The sequence below is a fragment of the Callithrix jacchus genome, chromosome 11 (genome assembly GCF_049354715.1).
Source record: "Callithrix jacchus isolate 240 chromosome 11, calJac240_pri, whole genome shotgun sequence".
Lineage (NCBI taxonomy): Eukaryota > Metazoa > Chordata > Mammalia > Primates > Cebidae > Callithrix > Callithrix jacchus.
Window position 1 is genome coordinate 38,416,261 of NC_133512.1, and position 24,046 is coordinate 38,440,306.

A 24,046-nucleotide genomic window follows, 5' to 3' on the forward strand; every position below is an offset into this window, starting at 1 on the left:
GTGCTTTTCTTTCCTTCTCCCCTTCACCCACATTTGGCATTTCTCCCCAGGCTATCCCTCTCCACCTCCCCCTCCCACTGGCCCTCCCCTTCTCCCCCCAATAGACCCCAGTGTTTAGTACTCCCCTTTCTGTGTCCATGTGTTCTTAAATCATGTCATTTAATTGGCTTTGAGCCTGACAGACGGCAGAATCAATAGTTTGGTATTCTCTGTTAGAAAAAGTGGCATGGACCATTTATAATGACTAAATAGCCACTGAAATCTTAACTAGCTCTAACTTACTTAACCTTAAAACTCAAGTCCTAATTATACAATGCGCCAAACTGGTACCATAACAAATAAAAGATGTGGCACAGCAGAACATGTACAATGGAAAGGGTACACCCTATAATGAACACATCCTGCCTTTCAGGTGTGTCTTTACATCATGAGGTTGCTACTATTGAAATATGCTTAGATCTTGACTAAATTTGAGGGTATTGCCCTGGTTAGGATCCACAAAGAATCAAGGCAAAGAATGGTTCATGAATGAAGAAGCTCTGTATAGCAGAAAGCACAAAAGAAAAAAAATGTTTTTGAAAGGTCCAAAGATGGAAAAACATTAATCAAGGAAGGAAAAAGAAAAGACAGAGTGTAAAGCAGACAGGGCCATAAAATGAGTACTAGAAACATCCTCGAGGGTAAAACAAAACTCAGTTATGTTTACATGAACTCCTGAGCTGTTGCTAATGGAATTTGCATAAGGTGTGCTCAGTGAAAAGAACAAAATTACAAAACTAATTGTGCTGAAGTGTGGGGTGAAGAAATTCGCGAAGTATTGAAAAAAAAATTTCAATGCAGTCATACATCACTTAATGATGGTGGCAGGTGCCTGTAATCCCATTCTGGAGGCTGAGACATGAGAATTGCTTGAATCTGATAGGCAGAGGTTTCAGTGAGCCAAGATCGTGCCATTGCACTCCAGCCTGGTGACAGAGTGAGACTCTGTCTCAAAAAAAGGGGAAAAGTAGAACAATCAAATCCAATGAGATGATGAACCAGTTGACTATGAAGCCTCAATTAAAGAAAGAAAAGGATTGTACACAGTAGTTGTTCATTGAGTTCATGTGAAAATATGACATTTAGAAATCCATATGCCAATCAAATAGGTTAAAAAAAAAAACAAGAAATTCTGATAGGTAATCAGACTGTGAGTATATGATAAATAATTATTTTTTCTGCAATAAGTCCAAAACTCTAAAACACAAAATAGAAGCAGTTACTACCCATAGGGATTACAACCCAATATAAGTAATTCAAGTTGAATGCATTGTACCTATGTCTAAATTGTAAGAAATATGTACCATCTTACTATAGTAAATATTTATCAAAAGTGAGGATGACTTACTTCTCCTATAGGATTAATGCTTATACCACAATAAATGGACAAATATAAAAAACAAAAAGTTTACCCCTTGTGGGAGCAATTTATTGAAAATCACCCATAGAAAATTTGTGGAGACAGACCAAGAAAGCAATTTTAATACCAAAACTTTGAGTAACCAAAATAATACAATTTCTAAAATCCATCTTGCAAATAGTTCCAATAAAGTAAGAATCAGTGAGAGATAGGATGGCCTCCTAAAATGCAGATTTTAAAAATGCTTCTGGCTAAAGAAAATACTGGAGATTGCATGATGGACTAATCAAATCAGGGAGACAAGTGACAAAATAAAAGCAAATTTACAACCTTTGAAACAGTCATTTTGCAACCAATCTCTGTGATAGAACATAACAAAGATAATGGCATATCACTCCTAGAATTACAATGTTATGTAAGAGTTTGTCTCAGCTGTCTGGAGAGTAAGGTTCTCCTGCTGGCCTTGAATAAATAAAGTGCTGTGATATAAAGTGTCTATGCAGGCGGTCACATGGCAGAGAAATGTGAATAGCTTCTGTGAGCTGAGAGTCTCAGTCATATCCTTGCAAAGAACTGAATTCTGCCAAGAACCTGAATCAGCTTGGAGGTGCTTGATTGCACTCTATGAGAAAGACATGAAGCAGAGGGCTCGGCTAAGCAATGGCTGGATTTCTGCCCACAAGAATGGTGATATAATAAATGTGTTGTTTCAACCTGAAAAATTTGTGTTAATTTGTTATGCAGCAATAGAAAACTAAACAGCTATTTTCATAAGCATATGGCTATCTCATTAATAAAAGAAAAGAATCTGTCAGCATTTAAGATTTAAACAACCCTAAAACTATAAATATGTTTATGTAATACCTAATTTATAAATAAGCAACATCTGCTGTACACATCCCTAGGAGCAGAAGATACTGAGAAAGATGGTACTTGTTTGCTAGAATGTGAAGACACTGATAAGAATAATGCAAGTTTCATTAAATAGAATATTAGGCATGTTGAAAATATTCAAGTCCCTAATGAGTGTAAAAGCTAGAATGCAAATGCCACACCACCAACCAAGCAACACGTTTCCAGTATGCCTTCCTGGGTATGTCAAGTGAGCTGTGAATCATCTTTACATTGGCCATAGGGCAATTCTACCCCTTGTGCACTTTGAGCGAAGGAATCTTCACATAGGGACAGGTAGACAATTGCGATGATAAATGATAGCTGAGGTGAGAGATTGAGATTGACCAACCCTGAGAATGAAGTAGTGGGCTTTCCTGTTTTGTTAGGTCATATTGCTGTTTAAATTGCTTTGCTGAATTATTATTTGATGAATTTATTGAGTATAAATATTTATGTGGTAGACAATAAACGGTTCAAAGTTTTCTTGGTTGGCTCTTTGACTAATATATTCTAACCTATTCTTTGTATTTATGTAAGTTAAACTATAAAGCATGTTCTCAAGTTTAATACCTGGCATTTGATTTAAATACAGTATGTGTATATTCCTAAATTTAGTTCTAAGTATTTTATGTGTTTGATGCTACTATAAATGGAATTTTTAAATTTTATTTTCTAATTATTTTATAATAATATAGAGAAATAACATTACATTTTGTATTTTGATCTTGTATCAAGTGGACCTCCTAAATTTACTTTTTAGTCCTAGTAATGGATTTCTTAGGATTTTCCAAATAAACAATCATGTGAATAAAGAGTTTTACTTCTTCCTATAGAATTTTTATAAATTTGATAATTTTTGTTTTATTGCATTAACTAGAACCATAAAAACAATGTTGGACAAAAGCAACCAAAATGGGTGACTTTTGCTTCCTCCCAAGTTTACTAAAAAATAATTCAGTATTTTACTATAAAATGTGATGTCAGTTGCAGTTTGTTTGCTGTTTTTAGTAGAGGTTTTATATCAGAACAAGGAAGTTCCCTACCATTGCTGGTTTGTTGAGAGATTTTATCATAAATAAGTGCTGACATTTGTCACATGCTTTCTTTGTATTCCTTGAAAACAATGTAGAACTTTCTTTATTTCTAGCAAGATGATAAATTACACTAATTGGATTTCCAGTGTTGTGTTACACTTGTCTTGCTACAACAAAACCCATTGGTTTATACTGTATTATTCTCTTCATATATTACTGAATTCAAGTTTCTGATATTTTGTTTCTTGGGTGTTTTTATCCTGCTATTCCTTTTCTTCCTGTTTTTAAATCTTATCAAATGTTTTTTAAATTCTATATTAATTTTTATACTGACTTTTTTTTTTTTTTTTGAGGAGTCCTCTGTAGCCCAGGCTGGAGTGCAGTGGTGCCATCTCAGCTCACTGCAGCCTCTACCTCCCAGGTTCAAGCGATTCTCACACCTCAACCTCCTGAGTAGCTGGGATTACAGGCCCCTGCCACCACGCCCAGCTAATTTTGTATTTTTGTTAGACGGGGTTTCACCATGTTGGTTGGCCAGGCTGGTCTCGAACTCCTAACCTCAGGTGATATGCCTGACTCGGCCTCCCAAAATGCTGGGACTACAGGTGTGAGCCACCGTGCCCCGCCTATACTGACTTTTAAGTATACTTCCCTGTATTTTTATAACTTCTCAAGATTGTTTTCAGCTTATCGCAGTACACTTAGATTTGATATTGCACCACAGAAAATGCAATTTTTGACATGTAATTGAAATTTACATGTGTTATATACTTCACAATATGCTATATACATAACATATTGCTTTCAATAATTGTATTTTTTTTAAATAATGGGAAAAAGATATTTTGTCTTACATTTACCAATGCATTATCTATTTCATATTCTCTTCATCCCTTCCTGTGTATTATTTAGTTTTAATTCACTTCACCCTGGAGGACTTCCTTTCGCATTTCTTATAGATCAGTTTTCCTGGTGAAAAAATTTTCCAGATTTTATTTATTTGAAAATGTATTTATTTCACACTTATTTTTGAAGAATACATTTTCTGGTTATGGAATTCTGGGTCAGTAGTTGTTTTAATTAATTTTTTTTTGCCTACTTTTTTATAATCTCTTATTGCTTTTAATAAAAAGGCAGCAAACTCCCTTCTTTGACACTTAAAGCTAATAAAGCAGATTTCTGCTAGAATTATACCTGTCCTGGCTCATATGCGTTGGGAAGTAGTTTCAGGAGGAATGTCAAATAAATATGAATCTGCCCCAATGCCATTTAATTCTTTCAAAGATTTAATCTACTATTATTTCTGCCAGCTGTTTGTCATTTTAAAATGACTTCAAATTGGTTGATAAATTATTTTGTTATAATAATTATTTGCAGCAGAGTGAGTCTTATGTAAGCTACTCTATCTTTCCCGTAATCTAAACTCATTTTCTTTGTGACAATTATAGGTGTTTCTCTATTGCCTCTTAGAACTGAGTTTCTTTGAACTCACCAAGTTCAGTTTGATTGTTATCTCCTTCCTAGTAAACTTACGGTTTTTGCTTTGACTTTAAAAGGATTTTTCTTTTTATAGCCAAGGAAATTTACGAGGCTATCTCTTAACATATATTGCCACATATTAATTTATTTATTCTACAAATACTTGTCACCTACTGTGTGCCAGCTATTAAATAATTCTTTAGAAATACAGCAATAAACAAAACAACAAAATTATATCACTATGGAAGATCTATTTTACAGTAAATGGAGTTAAAAAAAAATTTTTTTTTTGAGGCGGAGTTTCGCTCTTGTTACCCAGGCTGAAGTGCAATGGTGCGATCTCGGCCCACGGCACCCTCTATCTCCTGGGTTCAGGCAATTCTCCTGCCTCAGCCTCCTGAGTAACTGGGATTACAGGCACGCGCTGCCACGCCCAGCTACTTTTTTGTATTTTTAGTAGAGACGGGGTTTCACCATGTTGACCAGGATGGTCTCGATCTCTTGACCTCGTGATCCACCTGCCTTGGCCTCCCAAAGTGCTGGGATTACAGGCTTGAGCCACCACACCTGGCCAGAGTTAAAAATTTTTTAAGTGAATTTCAAAAACAAAATAGAGAGAAGTGCTATGGAGAAAAATAAAGTTAAGAAGGATACTTTGGAATTATACTATCTGCATATTTCTGTTACTTTTTTGCTGCTGCTATAAATACATCTTATAAATACTTTATATACATCGTAATTGATAATAATTCACAGTATATCATTTCTTTTGTCTGTCTGAAAGTGTCATAATTTACCAATAACATTAAATACATCTGTTATTTATTTTTGTACTTTTTTTCTATGAGAGAATTTTTTTCATTTTGGAGCCATATAGTGGGCTCTCATAAAAATTTTATGGCAACTTTTAGAGAAATTTGATATTTTATATTCTTCAATCCATGTATGAATATTCACCAATATTTCTTGAATAAAATGCCCATGCTTCAATCTCACTTTTTACCCTGAAAAAAAAAGGCCATTTTACGATAACAAATAGGATTGCTTGGTTCTATGCTTACAATAAAGCAGAGTAAGTAGAATTTCTGACTAAGTAGGAAAAAACTACACCTACAGTTAGTTACCAGGGCTGATGCATGCACATAAATGGTCACATATCTGTGCTAAAAGTGTAAAGAGTAACATAAAGAAATTCTGTTTGGCTTTTGGATGTATGGTATATTTGCACATGTGTGTACATATAATATATTAACACATTTTCTAACACTTGGCTTTCTTTTTGCTTGATGTTAGTAGTTATTATTGATATAAACATGAACTTTTAAAAGACCAAAATTAATTATACATAACAACTAAAAGTATCTTAATCTTAGTAATAATTACTGTAGTTTTTTTTTGGTTTGTTTGTTTTAAGTTAGCCTTTTCCTCCATCTTCTTCATGTTGTGTCTCCTCAACATTCTTTATTTTAAAATTACTTTCAAAATAGAGAGGAGTTTCTGTGAGATCGAGTACTGTACTTGGTACTCGTCAGTAAGCTACTGATTGCTCCCCTGCCCATTGTTCCTCTACTCATCATTCCTGAGCATTATATGTGTCTCACTTCTTTTGCTTTCTCATTCTTTGGACTAGAAAAAGTCAAAGACCTGCCAACATTTCACTCACTCTCAGACTGTGTCCTCGTGATAGTAGAAACAGCTCAGTCAATTCAGCCAAACAGTTGGACAATTCATTCACACCATGAGTTTAAAGGATTTCTGTTCTAATTATATTTATCGGTTATGTAAGATGAAACTGTCAATATTATAACTTTGACTAGACACAAACTCAGTCTGACCCAATATGATTTTGACCCAGTTAGAAGCGTTGACTTATTACCTGAGGGGTTCTAGTTTCAGCCTCTTGCTCATTGCCCTGTTTCAGTACTTTCTGGTTTATCTCTACTACAATGCCCTGAAACTGAGAAGGAGGTTTTGATCCTATTCTTCTTTCTTATTTGACTTGGATTTTAAAGCATGATGGATGAGAATAGGAATATAGGCTCCTCTGAACCACATAATCCAAATTTTATAAGATAGTAAAGAGGAGGAGAACTTAGTAATCCTCTTATCCACTTTGAAACTCTTACCATTAGGCCTCTAGTATTTTTTCAGTTGTCTTTGACAACTCAGAAAATAGGTTTGTGTGCACAGTCAAGGTGAGTGGGGTGGGAACAGCCTTAGAGGATGCTCAATGGACCATACTTTCTGCCTTTCTTAAGGGATACAAATCACCACACCCATACATAGACATGTAGACATATTTTCTGTACCAGTTCTAGTTTTATCAGTTTCATATAGTGTAGTTCCAGAAGAGATTGCTTTAGAGAAAAAGTTTTTTTGTTACAAAAATGTTCTAACACAAATAATTTAATTTATATCTGTCATTTTACAAATCAGAATATTTGAAATCACAGAGGATATAACTTTCCCAAGGTCATGCTGCTATTTAAGTTTCAAACTACACTATCAAATAGTGAAAAAAAAGCTTACTCACCTAGTCTGTAAACCAAGTCATAAAAATTTGGGGGCACAGATCTCTGTTTAATTAGAAAAATTAGAGGAAAACTTTAGTACAATTTAAGGTGCCATGCACTGGCTATAGTATCAGAAATCATTCTTACCTGTTTGATTTATATTACTCAATTTAATCTAAATATTCATTCTTCAAATAATTATAAAAAGATTGATTTTGGACATGTCATGTTCCAGGCAGTGAGCTAGACATTGAGGATGTAAATATGAGAGAAAATAGACAAAGTCTCTGTATTTATATATTCTACATTTTACTGTTATATTAAAAAAAAAATATATATATATATAAGTAATTCAGGGCATAACATTTTACATTGTGTTTTGAACAATAATGAAACATAGCCACTGTTTATTGAGAAGTATGGTGGTTTCACACAATAGATATAAATGTGTGTATAAATTTTTTTCTTACAATTCTACAAGACAGTTATTTCTTTTTATAAATTTAATTTGATTTGGTTTGAAGTTCTGGGACACATGTGCAGAATTGTTACATAGACAAATGTGTGCCATGGTGGTTTGCTGCACCTGTCAACCCATCACCTAGATGTTAAGCCACATATGTATTAGCTATTTTTCCTGATGCTTGCCCTTCCTCCTACCCCTTGACAGGCCTCAGTGTTTGTTGTTCCCCTCCCTGTGTTCATGTACTCTCATTGTTAGCTCTCACTTATGAGTGAAAACATGTGGTATTTGATTTTCTGTTCCTATGTTTGTTGAGGATAATGGCTTTCAGCTCCATTCATGTCCCTGCAAAGGACATGATCTTGTTCTTTTCTATGGCTGTATAGTATTCTGTGGTGTGTGTGTGTGTGTGTGTGTGTGTGTGTGTGTATCATATTTTCTTTACCCAGTCTATAATTGATGGGCATTTGGGTTTATTCCATGTCTTTACTATTGTGAATAGAGGCTCAGTAAACAAAGTGTGCATGTATCTTTATAATAGAATGATTTATGTTCCTTTTGACATATACCCAGTAATGAGATTGCTGGGTCAAATTGTATTTTGGCCTCTAGGTCTTTGAGGAATCACCACACTGTCTTCCACAATGGTTGAACTAATTTACATTCCCACAAACAGTGTAAAAGCATTCCTATTTCTCTACAGCCACACCGGCATCTGTTGTTTCTTCACTTTTTAATAATTGCCATTGTGACTGACAGGAGATGTTATCTCATTGTGGTTTTGATTTGTGTTTCTCTAATGGTAAGTCATGTTGAGCTTTTTTTCATATGTTTGTTGACAGCATGTGTTCTTTTGAGAAGTGTCTGTTCATGTCATTTGTCCACTTTTTAATGGACATTTCTATTATTCTTGTAAATTTAAATTTCTTATAGATTCTGGATATGAGACCTTTGATGGATAGATTGTAAAACTTTTCTCCCATTTTGTAGGTTGTCCATTCACTCTGATGATAGCTTTTCTTGCTGCGCAGAAGCTCTCCTATTTGTCACTTTTTGCTTTTGTTGCAGTTGCTTTTGGCATTTTTTTCATGAAATCTTTGCTTGTGCCTATGTCTTAAATCATATTGCCTGGATTTTCTTCTAGGATTTCTATAGTTTTGGGTTTTACATTTAAGCCTTTAATCCATCCTGAGTTAATTTTTGTATAAGGTGTTAGGAAGGGGTCCAATTTCAATTTTCTACATAGGGCTAGTCAGTTTTCCCAGAACTATTTATTAAATAGGGAATTCTTTCCCCATTGCTTGTTTTTGTCAGAGTTATTTCTATTTTACAGAAAAAGATATCAAGGCACTTAGGGGGCTAAGTAGCTTATCCAATTAAAAATAAACTAAATGCTAAATCTAGGATTAAATTTATATTAGTCCAGTTCTAAACTCTCAGATGAGTATAGGGATTTTCTGCATTTAATACACCCTAGTAAAAATTATTTATAAGAATAACATTTCAGTCTTGTTGACACATTGATGAAATTAAAGGAAAGAGATAAATCATTGCAGGATTATGTCTGGATTTGAAAATTTTAAAAGAAAATGCAAATGTTAGAAATAGATAACATTTTAAAATGTGAATTTTACCTAATTTGCACCTGATATGTTGAGGTTAATATATCACTAACTTAATCTCTAAATTATCTTATTAATTTTACTTTTGTGAGGAACACTAGTTCATCTATATAGCTTCTATTTCTTTACTATGACAAGTGGTCCAATATGCCACAACATTTTTATTACCAGTGCTGTATTATTAAAGATCCAATTATAGCATTTATTAATAATTTACTTTTATCAAATATAACATTATTGGCTGTTGGATTAATAAATAATTTGCTGTTTATGAATAATAAATGAATTATTATTTAATAGACTACTGGGAAAGAAAAAACCACTTCTGCTTAAATTATAGCTCAATATTTGTCCCTTAGGATGTTATATTATCCCTAAAGAAAGAACTATTTTAGATGTATTTAGACATAATTTTATATTGTAACCCCTCATGCCTATATGAAAATATAAATATAAACAAAATAATTGTTTGAAATATTTCTAAATTTTTTTCTTAGTATTTAATTTTTCTAAGTCACTTTTTAAACTCTGAGTCATTAATATCCAGATCTTTCTCCCAGTAGGAACAAAGGTTATGCAGCATTTAAAAAAATAATAGAATTTATTATAAAGCAAACATCATGCATTCCACAAATTTTAATACTAGCACTTTCTTTTTCTTGACAGGCAGTGTCAAAGTACCTATGTATTTTCTCATTAATACCAAGAATCAAACTAGGTTCTCATGTTACTGCAAGGTATCATGAAGCAAAGCTAATGGAGGGAGCACAGATTTTGAAATCAGAAATAGCTGGTATGAAGTATTGCTCTGTGTTTAAACTGGAAAATATTAATAAACCTCTTTGATCATCATTGTCTTCCTTCGTAAAATAAGTGAGATGATGCTCGCTTACAAGATCTTCTTGAGTATTGGAAATAATGTAAAGCCCTTTGCCCAGCACGTGGTACATTGCAGGCAGTTACATGTTTCTAATGGCAGACAGTTAATGTATTTCTAATGCTAATGTTAGAAGAAATATGAATCCTCTTCCAATGAGTATAAAGAGTCAGTTATGCAGTCAGGTTTGACTTTTGATATTGCAGTGAATTTAAGCTTTACTTTTTCCATCTTAATTTGGACATTACTCTTTCTCAAACTTATTTTAATTCTAACCCAAAAACAGATATTATATTTAGCCATTCTTGCTTGCTAGTCCAAATTTTACATGTGTATTTTGAATAAATTTATTTTTTATACCCATTTGACATTAAAGAATATCTATTTTAAGAAAATACATATTTTATTAAGTAGAAATTCATATTTTAGGTAATTTGAATAACTGTCAAAGTGATTGCATTTTAACATGGTGGCAAGAAAAGCATGGAAGAAAAGATAAATTGACAATTATACACTTGCTTTCATATGTTTTAATGGAGAAAACAAATTATAAAGTGTTTTAGGAAGATATTTGCTACATAATATGAGTTCATCCATCTAGTCATGAAATCTAAAGCATGGTTGTCCTAGACAGGGCAATAATTTGTCACCTCTTAAAAACCATTGTGAGGGAAATTTCTTATCACTTACAAAATTCTGTTCTTCCCTTTTCTTTTATAATATATATGTGGCTGGTCACATGGTTGACCAACTAGGCCATCCTTGCCTCTGATGAAGTGATGAGGGATTTGAAGGATTTAAGACATTAGGTGCACCTCGTCCACACTCTCTTCTTCCTTATTCCCTGCTAGAAACTGAACATAGTCACTGTCCAGCTTCCACCATACCAATAATGACCATCCTGCCTGGCTGTAGTGGCTGAGAAAATAAACCTTGCAGGGCATTCTAGCCCATGATCATTTTCTGTGTAGTGCAAGCTTAGCATGGTTTTGACATTTTTAAAGGATTTATAACATGAACATAAATAAGCAGAATTATACAATAGAGACTGTATGTGGGCTGCTCAGCCTAAAATATATACTGTGATCCTTTACAGAAAAAAGTTTGTAGATATATGTCTTAGTGTATAGCAGACCAAAAACTTGAAAGGAATATGAGTCTCTGGATAACTACAAAAAGCATCATTTCCTTGGCAGTCTAGACAGCTTATAAAAGTCTGCAATATGAAATATAAATAAACTGAGAGGGGGGTCCCATTACAAAAAAAAGAGCAATATAAGTGACAGCTGACTTCTCCAAGAAAGAGTGCAAACATGAAGACAATGGGACATTGTTGACCTTTAATGTGATGAGAGAAAAAAAGTCAACCTAGATTTGTCTATCTAATAAATATGTCTTTTACAAATGAAGTTAAAGACATTTTTAGAGAAATAGCAGTTAGCAACTCTGTTTCCAGAACAATTATAAAACAAAGAGGTGCAAAATGGTCTTAAAGCTGAAATAAATCAATCCCAAATAAAACTCTAAATGTACAATCAAGAATCAAGAATCCCAGAAAAGGTAAATACTAAGAAAAATATAAAACATCTTTTTAAATTATCATTTTGTGTGCATATAGTTTTAAATTTATTTTAAAAATGGCACAGCACGGTGGCTCACACCTGTAATCCCAGTACTTTAGGAGGCTGAGGCAGATGACTCACGAGATCAAGACATAAAGACCATCCTTGCCAACGTGGTGAAACCCCATCTTACTAAAAATACAAAAATTAGCCGGGTGTGGTAGCACACACCTGTAGTGCCAGTTACTTTGGAGCCTGAGGCAGAAGAATCACTTGAATCCAGGAAGGTTGAGCCGAGATCATGCCATTGTGCTCCAGCCTGGTGACAGAGCAAGTCTCTGTCTTAAAAAAAAATTATTTAAAAAACTATTGATAGCTAAAAATAAAATAATAATGTACTATAAGGTTTATAACATATATTGAAATAAAATATTAAAAAGATTAAAAAGAACAGCAGATGACAGAATTTGTTACAAGACTTTTAAAAATATTTGTCACATTATATAAAATAATATTATTTGAAGTTAGACTGTTTTAATGATTCATATTGTATCTTTAGAGAAACCACCAAAATACAGAGCATGAATAACCAATGCAGCCCTAGACAAAACCAAGAAAGCCAGAGGCATCACAGTAATTGACTTCAAAATATACTAAAAGCTACAGTAACCAAAACAGCATGGTACAGGTACAGAAAATGGTCACATAGATCAATGGAACGGATTAAAAAATCTAGAAATAAATGCACACATCTTTAACTATGTGATCTTTGACAAAGTCAACAATAACAAATAATTGGTAATAACTTTGTATTCAATAAATGGTGCTGGGATAACTGTGTAGTCATATGCAGAAGACTGAAACTGAACCCCTTCCTTCATCAATACAAAAATCAAATCAGGCCCTGGCAAAGATTTCATGACTAAGACTATAAAAGCAAAAGCAACAAAAGCAAAAACTGACAAAAGGGACCTAATTAAACAAAAGAGCTTCTTCACAGCAAAAGAAACTATTAAAACTATTTTTAAAACTTTCAAAAGTAATGAAAAAAAAAAACACAATTACTTTTGTACCAACCTAATACCTAGAGAGTAAAGACACAATGTACAGAATGGGAGAAGATATTTGCAAACTATTCATATGACAAATGTCTAATATCCAAAATCTGTAAGGAACTTAAACAAACCAACAAGTAAAAAATGAACAATCACATTAAAAAATGAGCAAAGGACATGAACAGACACTTCTCAAAAAAGACATACATGTGGCCAACAAGCATATGAAAAAATTCTCACTGATCATCAGAGAAATGCAAATCAAAGTCACAATGAGATACCACCTCACACCAGTCAGAATGGCTGTTTCTAATAAAGTAACAGACGTTGACAAGATTGCAGAGAAAAGGAAATGCTTATTCCCACTGCTGGTTGGAATGTAAATCAGTTCAGCCACTGTAGAAAGCAGTTTGGAGATTTCTCCAAGAACTTAAAACAGAATTCCATTACTGGTTATATGCCAAAAGTATACAAATGGTTCTACCAAAATGACAAATACACCCATATGCTCATTACAGTGTTATTCATAATAGCAAAAGCATGGAATCAATCCAGGTGCCCATCAACGGCGGATAAAGAAAATGTGGTACATATACACCATGGAATACTACACACCCATGAAAAAGAAAAGTGTCCTTTGCAGCACCATGGATGGAGCTAGAGGCCATTATCCTAAGCAAATTAATTCAGGAACAGAAAAACACCTCATGTTCTTACTTCTAAGAGGGAGCTAAACATTGAGTACACATGGACACAAAGATGGGAACAATGGAGACTGGAATCTACTTGAGGAGAGAAAGAGGAAGGGGGTTGTTTGGGAGTTGAAAAACTACTTATCAGGTACTATGCTCACTACCTGAGTGGCAAAATCATTTGTACACCAAATCCCAGTGACACATCATTTACCCATGTAACAAGCCTGCACATGTACCCCCTTAACTTAAAATACAATTGAAAAAAACTAAAAAAGGTAACACAAGAGAAAACATTATATATATACTCGATACACTTGAAGAGAAGAAAGCTGGAACATAGGCAAGAGAAATAAGATTAATAATATAAACATCAAAATGGAAGGCTTAAACCTTAGGACAACAATACTACATTAAATATAAATTAATGTACATTCTAGCTCCTATTTAAAAGACAAAGAATAGGACTGGGAAAAAAAGAAAGACCTGTCTTTATGCAGTTTTTATGAAACATATTTTAACTTGAAAGAAGTTTGAAAATTAGGTTTTAGAACATGGGATATTACATTAATACAAGAAGTGAACATGAGAAGGCAAATATGGCTCTATAAATATCTGACAAGGTAGAATGTGAGATAAAGTGCGTTAATAGTGATAAAGAGAAACATTTCACAATGATAAAATATTAGTTTTTCAAGAAGATATAACAATTCAAATTATGTCTGCATAGCTTAACAAGGTTTTAAAATATAAACTACAAAAGAGAAAATTAAAAAATTCTCATTTATAATTGATAGAAAAGTAAACTAAAAATTTAGGAAAGGTATAGAAGTTTTGAGCAACAAAAATAGCAATCATGGGCCAGGCGCAGTGGCTCACACCTATAATCCAAGCACTTTGGGAGGCTGAGGCAGGGGGATCATGAGGTCAGGAGTTCGAAACCAGCCTGGCAAACATGGTAAAACCTCATCTCTACTAAAAATACAAAACAAACCAAAAAAAATTAGCTGGGTGTGGTGGCATGCACCTGTAATCCCAGCTACTCAGTAGACTGAGGCAGGAGAATTGCTTGAACCCAGGAAGCTGAGGTTGCAGTGAGCCAAGATCGTGCCACTGCACCCCAGCCTCAGTGACACAGCATGATTCCATCTCGGAAAAAAAATAAATAAATAAGAAATAGCCATCATGTTTTTGTGCTTATAAAGTGATTCCATAGACAGTACAAGAACTGTTGAAATAGGAGACAGGTGAGAGAATTAGTGAAGATTTTTTTTTTCTTGAGTTGAAGGAGAGGCATTGAATTACATAGAAGAATAGATTGTTCATCTATAGTCTCTCTTTTCTTGAATAATAGTTAGAGAAATAGATGTAGTGGAGAGTGTTTTGGCATTCCAACAGCATTTCCAAACCATCATATGCTTTGTACTATGTTGCATAAATAGCCCTGAGTATTATGTTTCTCAAGCTTCCTTGACAATATTCTTCTACCAATGAGTGGCATTTGTATAACATTTTGAAGTAGAGAGACAGAACAGCCATTGAAAACATGACTATAGTGGGTGGGCATGAGGACTTCCCATACATAAAATTTGTCATATGCTTTAGGCATTATTCTGCAAATTACTCACTTTAGCATTGCAGGAGGCTGAGATTTTACATGGTAGTTTCCTGTATTTCTTCTACTTCCTGAGTTATTTGATTCTAACAGAAGTTTCCCTAAACTTCACTCTTTTACTCCTTTCAAATCCCTGTATTGAATTATTTTCTCCTTAACTCAAAGTAGGTTTTATTTTTGTGACAAAATCTGTGTTTTATACCATAATACATGGGTAGAGAGGCTGGTAGATGTTAAATGTGGTGTTAATGGATCTGGAGAGGTTCACTTCTGATTGCTTTTATCTTCTCAGTGAAGTAGAAAGTAAGCCCTCCAGCTCAACATAGGGTGAGGGAGGAAATGGAAGAGGAGAAGATAGGAAAAAGGTTTTTTAGGAATATGGTTAAAAGAATGGACTGTGATTTCTGGATGTCATAAAGAATGTTCTTGAGAGAGGCTGAGGCAGGAGAATTGCTTGAACCCAGGAGGTAGAGGCTGCAGTGAGCCAAGATCGCACCACTGCACTCCAGCCTAGGTGACAGGCGAGACTCTGTCTCAGGAAAACAAACAAACAAAAGATGCTCTTGAAGTTTCATGGATATGAATTTAAAATAAAACTGATAAATGTGATTTTGTGGTTTTCCTCAGCCACATTCATAGGTCATAGGTAAAAATTGCAGGACTATTGACTGCAAGTCCAGATAACTCAGAGTTTCTCAGACTTGTTAATACATTACAGTTATTTAAGAAGCTTTTTAACAATACTAATGCCTGTTCTCTCTCCGTAAAGTTCTGATTTAATCATACTAGTGTGGAAGCTGGTCATGAAAAAAAAATTTTTTTTTTTTAACTACCAGGAAGATCTCAATGTGAGTCCAAAGTTGAGAGTCACCTTTTTTGGACTATAAGAGTTCTTGAGTTCAGAAACTGTGTCCTATTTATACTTTATTCTTAGTGCTAAACACAATGGAGAGTGAGTAAAAATGAAGAATAAATGTGTGCAGAGTCAGGCTTTAAGGTTTATTTTCATCTTTTAATTGCCTCCTATTAATGATTTCTCATACATTATCTGTAAAGTTTGAAGTCTGTAGTAGATTAAATTTGAATGTATTTATGCACCTCCCTTACAGAATGGGCAATTAATACATTAATGATTAAAAAATTGTGGCGTAAGATCACAGAAGTTGGTACCAGAGATAATCTACTGTCTCATACATAGACATTTCAGGTAGGGTTGGTTTGTTGGACAACAGACCCATTTTCTCTTCTTCCTAAGCACACAGCTAGTTTACATTTCCTGGTTTCTCTTCTGGAAGACATGGCATATGACAGCATTCTAGCCAATAGAATGGGAGTTGAGGTGATGTTCATGACTCTAAGCCATAAAATTAACCTCACAGGCATCTTTCCTTTTGCTCTGACTGCAGGCTCGTAGCCGATGAAATGAGTGAATATAGAAATCACACTATGAAGATGGTGGAGCCCAAGATTGAAGGATTCTGGGTCTCTAAATCGTCACTTACAGAAAAATTACTCTGAGATCAAGAACAACTGCTTCGGAATTTATGTGAGTGAGAAGTAAACTTCTAATGTGAGCCATTATATGTGGTTTTATGTTTATGCAGTGTTGAAAGTGATATTTGTTTTTATTGTTTTGGTAAAATGTCTCTCTATAATTAAATATTTTATCCAACTGGGCTCATTATCACTGGTAAGAGACATAATTTCAATTTCAAATATCACTTTAGAGCTAGAAATAAAACAGGAAAAAACATAAATGATGTGCTCTTGGCAAAAGTTGATAGCCTATCTATCAAAAAGTTCCAGATTGTGGGCCTTGGGGCAATGCTTCTCAAGCCAAATGCGTGCATTCGAATAATTAGGAAATTTTGTTTAAATTGTATTCTTATTTTCAATAGAACTGAAATGAGGCCTAAGATTCTGAATTTTTAATAATTTCTTAGTGACACACTTGCTTCTGTTCTGCAAACTACATATTAGGAGCAAGGCTGTATCTATTGTCTTTCCCTTACTGGATCTGAAATCTCTAGGCTTTTCTGTATGTCTAACTATTCTGGTCAAGCCTTCATTTTTGTTTTGGGTTGAGTTGTGTTTTCAGAAAGAGATATTGAAGCCCTAACCCCTGGTCCTTGTGAATTTCACTTAATTTATTTATTTATTTATTTATTTATTTGTTTGAGGTGAAGTCTTGCTCTATTGCCCAAACTGGAGTGCAGTGGCATAATCTTGGCTCACTGCAACCTCTGCCTCCTGGGTTCAAGCAATTCTCCCCAGCCTCCCCAGTAGCTGGAACTACAGGCGAGCACCACCATACCTGGATAATTTTTATTTTTAGTAGAGATGGGATTTCACTATGTTGTCCAGGCTGGTCTTGAACTGCTGACCTTGTGATCCACCCACCTTGGCCTCTCAAAGTGCTGAGATTACAGGCATGAGCCACTGTGCGCTGCCAAATTTCACTTTATTTTAAAAGAGGGTCTTTGCAGATGCAATTGAGTTAAGATCATTGGGATGTACATTAATATATATGACTGGTATTCTCATTAGAAGAAGGAAATTTAAACACAGAGAGTCCCAGGAATTGCACTTTGTGAAAATGGATTCAAGAGATGCATTTATATACCAAGGCTTGTTGACTGTTCCCAGGAGATAGGAGCAAGGCATGGAACAGATTCTCTCTCAAAGTCCTTGGAAGGAACTCACCGAGTCACTACCTTCTTTTCAGACTTCTAGCATCTAGAACTGTCAGACAGCACGTATCTGTGGTTCCAAGCCATTCAGTTCATAATACTTTGATACTACTGCCATAAAAAAATATAAATGCCTTTGTCCTAATGTTGACTTGCTGGGAATTTTAGCACAATACTTGTCTATGAGAGAATAAAAATAACCTAATTAATATATACATTATATTTCCATTTATTTGCAAATAGGTGAAGGAAAAAAGGGATTCTTATCTCTTCAGCACTCACACAAAAATATTTTTCATCAGTTAGTCATGGCTTACCCTAGGTAAAAATGTTTGACCTTAGTCAAAAATGTTTATCTTCCGTTTTTTTGTTGTTGTTTTTTGAGACGGAGTTTTGCTCTTGTTACCCAGGCTGGAGTGCAATGGCGCAATCTTGGCTCACCGCAACCTCCGCCTCCTGGGTTCAGGCAATTCTACTGCCTCAGCCTCCCGAATAGCTGGGACTACAGGCAAGCGCCACCGGGCCCAGCAAATTTTTGTATTTTTAGTAGAGATGGTGTTTCACCTTGTTGACCAGGATGATCTCGATCTCTTGACCTTGTGATCCACCTGCCTTGGCCTCCCAAGTGCTGGAATTATAGGCGTGAGCCACCGTGCCCAGCCAACAAAAATGTTTAAGTTCTTTGTAAAAGTTACACATGAGATGTCTAATTTTTTTTCTGACATAGTTTACTTAATGCATTTTCTACCTGGTTACTTTCTCCAGATGGAAGATAGCAATGTGATGTAAAACTGCCCCAGGGGATCCAGGACTGCTAGTACAGTTATACTTCTGAGGAACTAAGCCCCCAAACCAATTTTTCTCAGATTTCTAGATGATAAAAATAGCATCATTTCTTTCTTTCTTTTTTTTTTTTTTAGTGAATCACAATGGATGTCAATTTTCTAACCTGTTTTATTTCTATTTTCTTCCCGCTCTTTTCTGAATTTTTTCACACAGATAAAGCTAGGCAAAGAAAGTTCAGATAATTTTCCCCCTGCCTACTCTATGTAGAACAAAAAATTGTCATATACTTCTTTAGAGAAAGGAGACACTCAGTATAATTAAATAAGGAATCCTAGATAATATAGCATTAAAATATTTTCCCTTTTTAATCTAAATTGCTATCCTAGAGGGAAGAAAATAACATTTTCAAAATGTGGGTGAGTATTTGCAGTGTTGAAAGTGATATTTGTTGCTGTTATTATTGCATTGGCAAAGTGTCTACCTATCATTGAAAATTTTATCTAACTAAACATATTAGCAGTGGTAAGAAAAATCATTTAATTTCAAGTGTCACTTTGCAACTAGAATAAAAGAAAAAAGAGGAAAACTTACAAATGATGTGCCTGTAACAAAGTATGCCAGGAGAGAACAAGAAACCGAATCATTCATGGCTCCTGGGTCCTTCTGCTTTTTGATGACTATATTTTACCAAAGATTTTCACCCTGAGTTTTCCTATGATAAAGAATAATGGCATAAAATAGGCACAAGATATTGCTACTGAATTGGCTTAGTTGTGTTGTGGATAATGCATTGCCTCTTTTCAGGATGAAAACACACTCATTTATGCAGGTGCTGGGAATGTTGGTCACTAGGGCTCTTGACTGAGACCCTCTGCTAGAATTGTATCATCTAATGCCACGCCCCTTTGGGCCATACCCCTTATCTAATGACTGGTTGATAAAGGAGTATCACCGCCAAGGCTTTCTGCCTTAGAGTGGGACAAGTCCAAAAATCCATGCCAGCTCCAGAGCTCCCCATGATATTGGCAAGGGCTTTGTTGTAAATGCATCAAAGTTCAGTATATCCTGTATCCTGTGTCCTTTACTGCCTAACTGATGTTCTTCCTAGGTATGCTCCCCTCCTTTAAATCTCAGAATCTCAACCTGTTTCTCAGGTAACCAAATACCAAATTTGAAACAGCTTATAAATTCTCTCTATGTAAGACAAACAGTGAAGGCTACTGATCTTATTTAGTGTGTACACACCCACACACTCACAAACACACACACTCATGTTAGATAACATAAGGACCCCCAAAGATGTCCATGTTTGAATCTTCAGAACCTTTGAACACAATACCTTCCATGTCAAAAGGAAGTTTGCAGATGCGATGAAGAATTTTGAAATGGATACTGGATTACCCAGGTGACTCCAGTGTAATCACAGAGGGCCTTAAACGTAGACACTGAGCAGAAGAGAGTCAAGAAAATACATGTGGTTGTAAAAATGAAGTCAAAGCGATGAAATGTTGGAAGGACTCAGCCCACTGTTGGTAGCTTTGAAGACAGCAGAGGGCACAAACTGAGGAATGCAGGCAGCCTCTGGACACTGGACCAAAAGACCCAAAATATTTCTAGAGCCTCCAGAAAGAAAGGCAGCTCTGCTGGCACTTTGATTTTAGGGTTTCCAAACTACAGAACTGTCAGATAACAAGTTTGTGTTGTTTTAAGCCACGAAATTTGTGATATAACATCAGCAGTAGAAAACAATAGCATATATTTCCTCTTTATTTTTCCAGGGAAATGATAGGGTGGTTAATCCTGATATATAGCTTTATGAGGATGATGATAATGACTCTAATAAACAGTGGTGAATGACAGATGTCTGCCTGACACAGAAGTTCTCAAACAAATTAATTATTTGTATTATTTAATTTAATCTATGTAAATACTGAGAGGTAGTTACCATTACTTCATCTTATGATGAGAAAATTGGGTTCAGGAAATATATAAACTTGTCTACAGTTCACATATCTAATGGACAGTGAAGCGAAACAGCCTATCTGATTTCATGATCTGTGCACTCTTCATTTTTTCATCTCATACTCTGTTCTCAAAATATGGGACCAGCCTCAAGCTAATGGCCTCCTCCTTATTTAAGCATATATAATCTATAAATGGGTCTATATTTCAATGTGAGATAGAATTTAAAATCTTTTTGTAATTTTTTTCTTGACAATAGCTTGTAATTTTTTCTCATTTGAATTTTATTTGACTTGTCCTCAAAATCTGATTTCAAGTAAATATAGTAAGGAGTATAGTATACAGGTTTGTTACTATAATGCTGCTATTAGAAAGAAAAAGCCACATCTGTTACCTCAGTGACAAAGCAATAGAATGATGATTTTGTTCCTACACTAATAAAAATATTTAAAACAAGTTGTTATATCATGATGTATTAATAAGGTACTAACTTTTAACAGTCTTTCTAAAAGTTAAGAGTAATGGTCCAAAAAGAAAAAAATTCTAAAGAGACGATCCTAAAATAGGCAAGAACTTATTTAGGGCACAGTTTCTCCACCTTGGCATGATTAACCTTCTAAATTTAATAATTTTGTAGTGGGGAAGAGGATCAGTCTGTCCTGTGCATTATGGGATGTTTAGAGGAATCCCTGGCCTCTATGCCAGGGATAAGATGCCAGTGACACATTCCTCATTTGTGACAACCAAAAATTTCTCCTGGCATTGCCAAATGCCTTCTCTCTCTCTCTCTCTCTCTCTCTCTCTCTCTCTCTCTCTCTCTCTCTCTGTGTGTGTGTGTGTGTGTGTGTGTGTGTGTGTTTGTGTTTGATTATGGGTGGGAAGAGGCATGGTAATCATCCTGGCATGGAAGCACTGACTCAAGGTAATATCTCCTCATTTACTTTTAAGCTGCATTTATCTCCTTTTAAGCTCATTCTTCTTCTTTGTCTTTTTTTTTTTTCCTGTGTATGGGCCATCTTATGTACATGTTTTCTTCACCGGATAAAGAAGTTTGAATTTAAAAATACACTGTATATGCTTAAATGAAGTTTTAAATTTTAAATATGACAAAAATATTTTACCCCATCCCAAAGTTAATGTATGCAAAAAAAAACTCTACTGAATTTCGATGTCCAATGGAAGAGCAGTTTCTATAAACTATTTGCCTAGATGACTTTCTGCATGTTCAATTGTATGAGCTGTATATTAAAATCAGTTTCATCATTTTATGATCATTAACATAGGTAACTTAGTCTGCGTGGGGTACTGAACTTGCTGTGAGCTAACCCTTCACTCATTGCCTGCCACATTTTGGTGATCACATTTCTCTGCCACTTCCTGCTTACAGTATGATCTACAGCCAGCTGGACCATATCTGGATGTAGCTGGAGATATAACCACAGGTTCAGAATGCCCTTGGGTAAAGGTAACATTATTAGGGGGTCTCATGTCATGGTCTTTCGGATCTTGGTCTATATCCTAGCATTGTCATTTTGTCATTTACTAGCCATGGGTCCATAGGTCAGTTACCCAACTTCTCTGAGCCCTCTTTTATTATACATCAAATTGGAGTAATATCTGTCTCACAGAGTTGTTGTGAGTATTAAATTATGTCAAATTTTTTCACAGTGTCCAGCACAGAACAGGCAGCTAATTAAGATTATTTTCATTATCACAACATAGTTTAATGATTAATTCAACAAATATTTTGTGACTCCCTACTATATGCCAAAAATTGTTTGCTCAAATTTTTAAATCATCATGTGAAAATATAACTGGTATCAGCCTTCAAGATTAGAGAACTCCAGTTCAAGTCAATACCTATTACTGTGTTCACAATTAATACTTAATTAATGTTAACTAAATACATTAATTCATCAACAAATGGTAATTTTTATTCTTTGATAACTTTTATTCTTATTTTTAATAATAATTTCTATTCTTATTTTTGACATTTTGATAATTTGATTATTTTTATTTTTAATGTATTTTTATATTGATTGGAAGCCATACAAAAACACTTTGTACCAGCCAGAAAACATATAAACCACACACAGAGTATCTGAGGAAATTAGTATTTTCTCTAGAACTGAAAGATGTGATTGGGGTAGACTTCATTGCGAAAGGAGAAAAAACTTTACAACATTTGAGGTTGTGATTAACATATATATATTTGCTCATAGGTTATTTGAGTAGAACAACATATACACATTCAATGTTTCATTAGAAAGCACATTCTTGCTCAGAGACATAACAGATATATTTGCAGTGAAATGACTCTTTTTAGTTTATCTTACAAATTTTGCCAGAACCACATGGAAGAACACCTACACTTTACTATTTTTATAAATCCATTCACCTAACTTTCCTAACTTTCAAAGACATTTTTCTAAACACCAATTAAAATCCATTTTATTACTTTTATTTCTCATTGAAATATTTATAAAGTCATCAAAGGAAGTCACCAAAATGTAAGGCAAACATGAGGCACACCTATAAAAGCTCAGTAAATCAAATGCTAAGAAAATATATTTTAAATCAAAATAGTTGAAGAAATAAAAGGAAAGGCTTAGAAACTTTTGTGAAATCTACTGGAAAAGAATAAATATATTTGAGTATAAATATTTTAACAAATTCATTTATGTATAAAGAGAAACTAAATCAAACATACAAGAGGAAGAAAAAATAGGGAATGTTTTCATTGATATTTTTGGCTTATGATGATTAAATTCTACAGTCTCAGCAGAGAATAGGGCCATCATTAATTTAAGCATGTTTAAAATACTTCTTTAGGTCTTTGAGAGGATTATAAAACCAATTTTGAGATTTTAAACCATTAAAACTATTGCTGAAGGAGCTTTCAAAATAGGTTAGTAGAAACCTCTCATTTTATGTAAAAGGAAATTGAGGTCTGAGGAGATGTGCTATAATCCAGTTTATGAGTCAGCCAAATTGGAAGACTCACTATTTAGTTGTCTAACCTTGTTTTTGACCCTGTAGGTGTATCCAGCGTTATTACCACCTCACTTAACAGGCTTAGTTCAAAATACTTTTGATTACTTTCCAAGATCAAGTACATATTCAGAAAGGATTTTCTTCTAATGTTTTTCTAGTAATATGCCCCAAAATCTTGAAAGTAAATAAGAGTGACAAAATATTGCCATGTCAAGTTAGTATTGTCTAGATAAGCACTGCCTAATAAAAGCATTTTCTTTTTTTTTTACAATGAAATATTCTTCATATATATATATATGTATACATATATAAAATTGCATTTTAGATTTTGAGGTACATGTGAAGAACATGCAGGACTGCAGGATTATTGCATAGGTACACACATGGCAGTGTGGTTTGCTGCCTTCCT

At 34.4% G+C, this 24,046-nt stretch overlaps 1 protein-coding gene across 6 annotated transcripts in view; it reads left to right on the forward strand.

The window, feature by feature from the left end:
- The window catches only part of TMEM196 (transmembrane protein 196), a 369,686-nt gene that overhangs the window by 232,947 nt on the left and 112,693 nt on the right, over positions 1-24,046 (forward strand). For all 6 annotated transcript variants that reach the window (XM_035253691.3, XM_078342077.1, XM_035253692.3 and 3 more), the window contains one exon: positions 16,612-16,751. The gene's annotated coding sequence lies outside the window, so the exon portion shown is untranslated. The remainder of the gene's footprint in view (positions 1-16,611; positions 16,752-24,046) is intronic.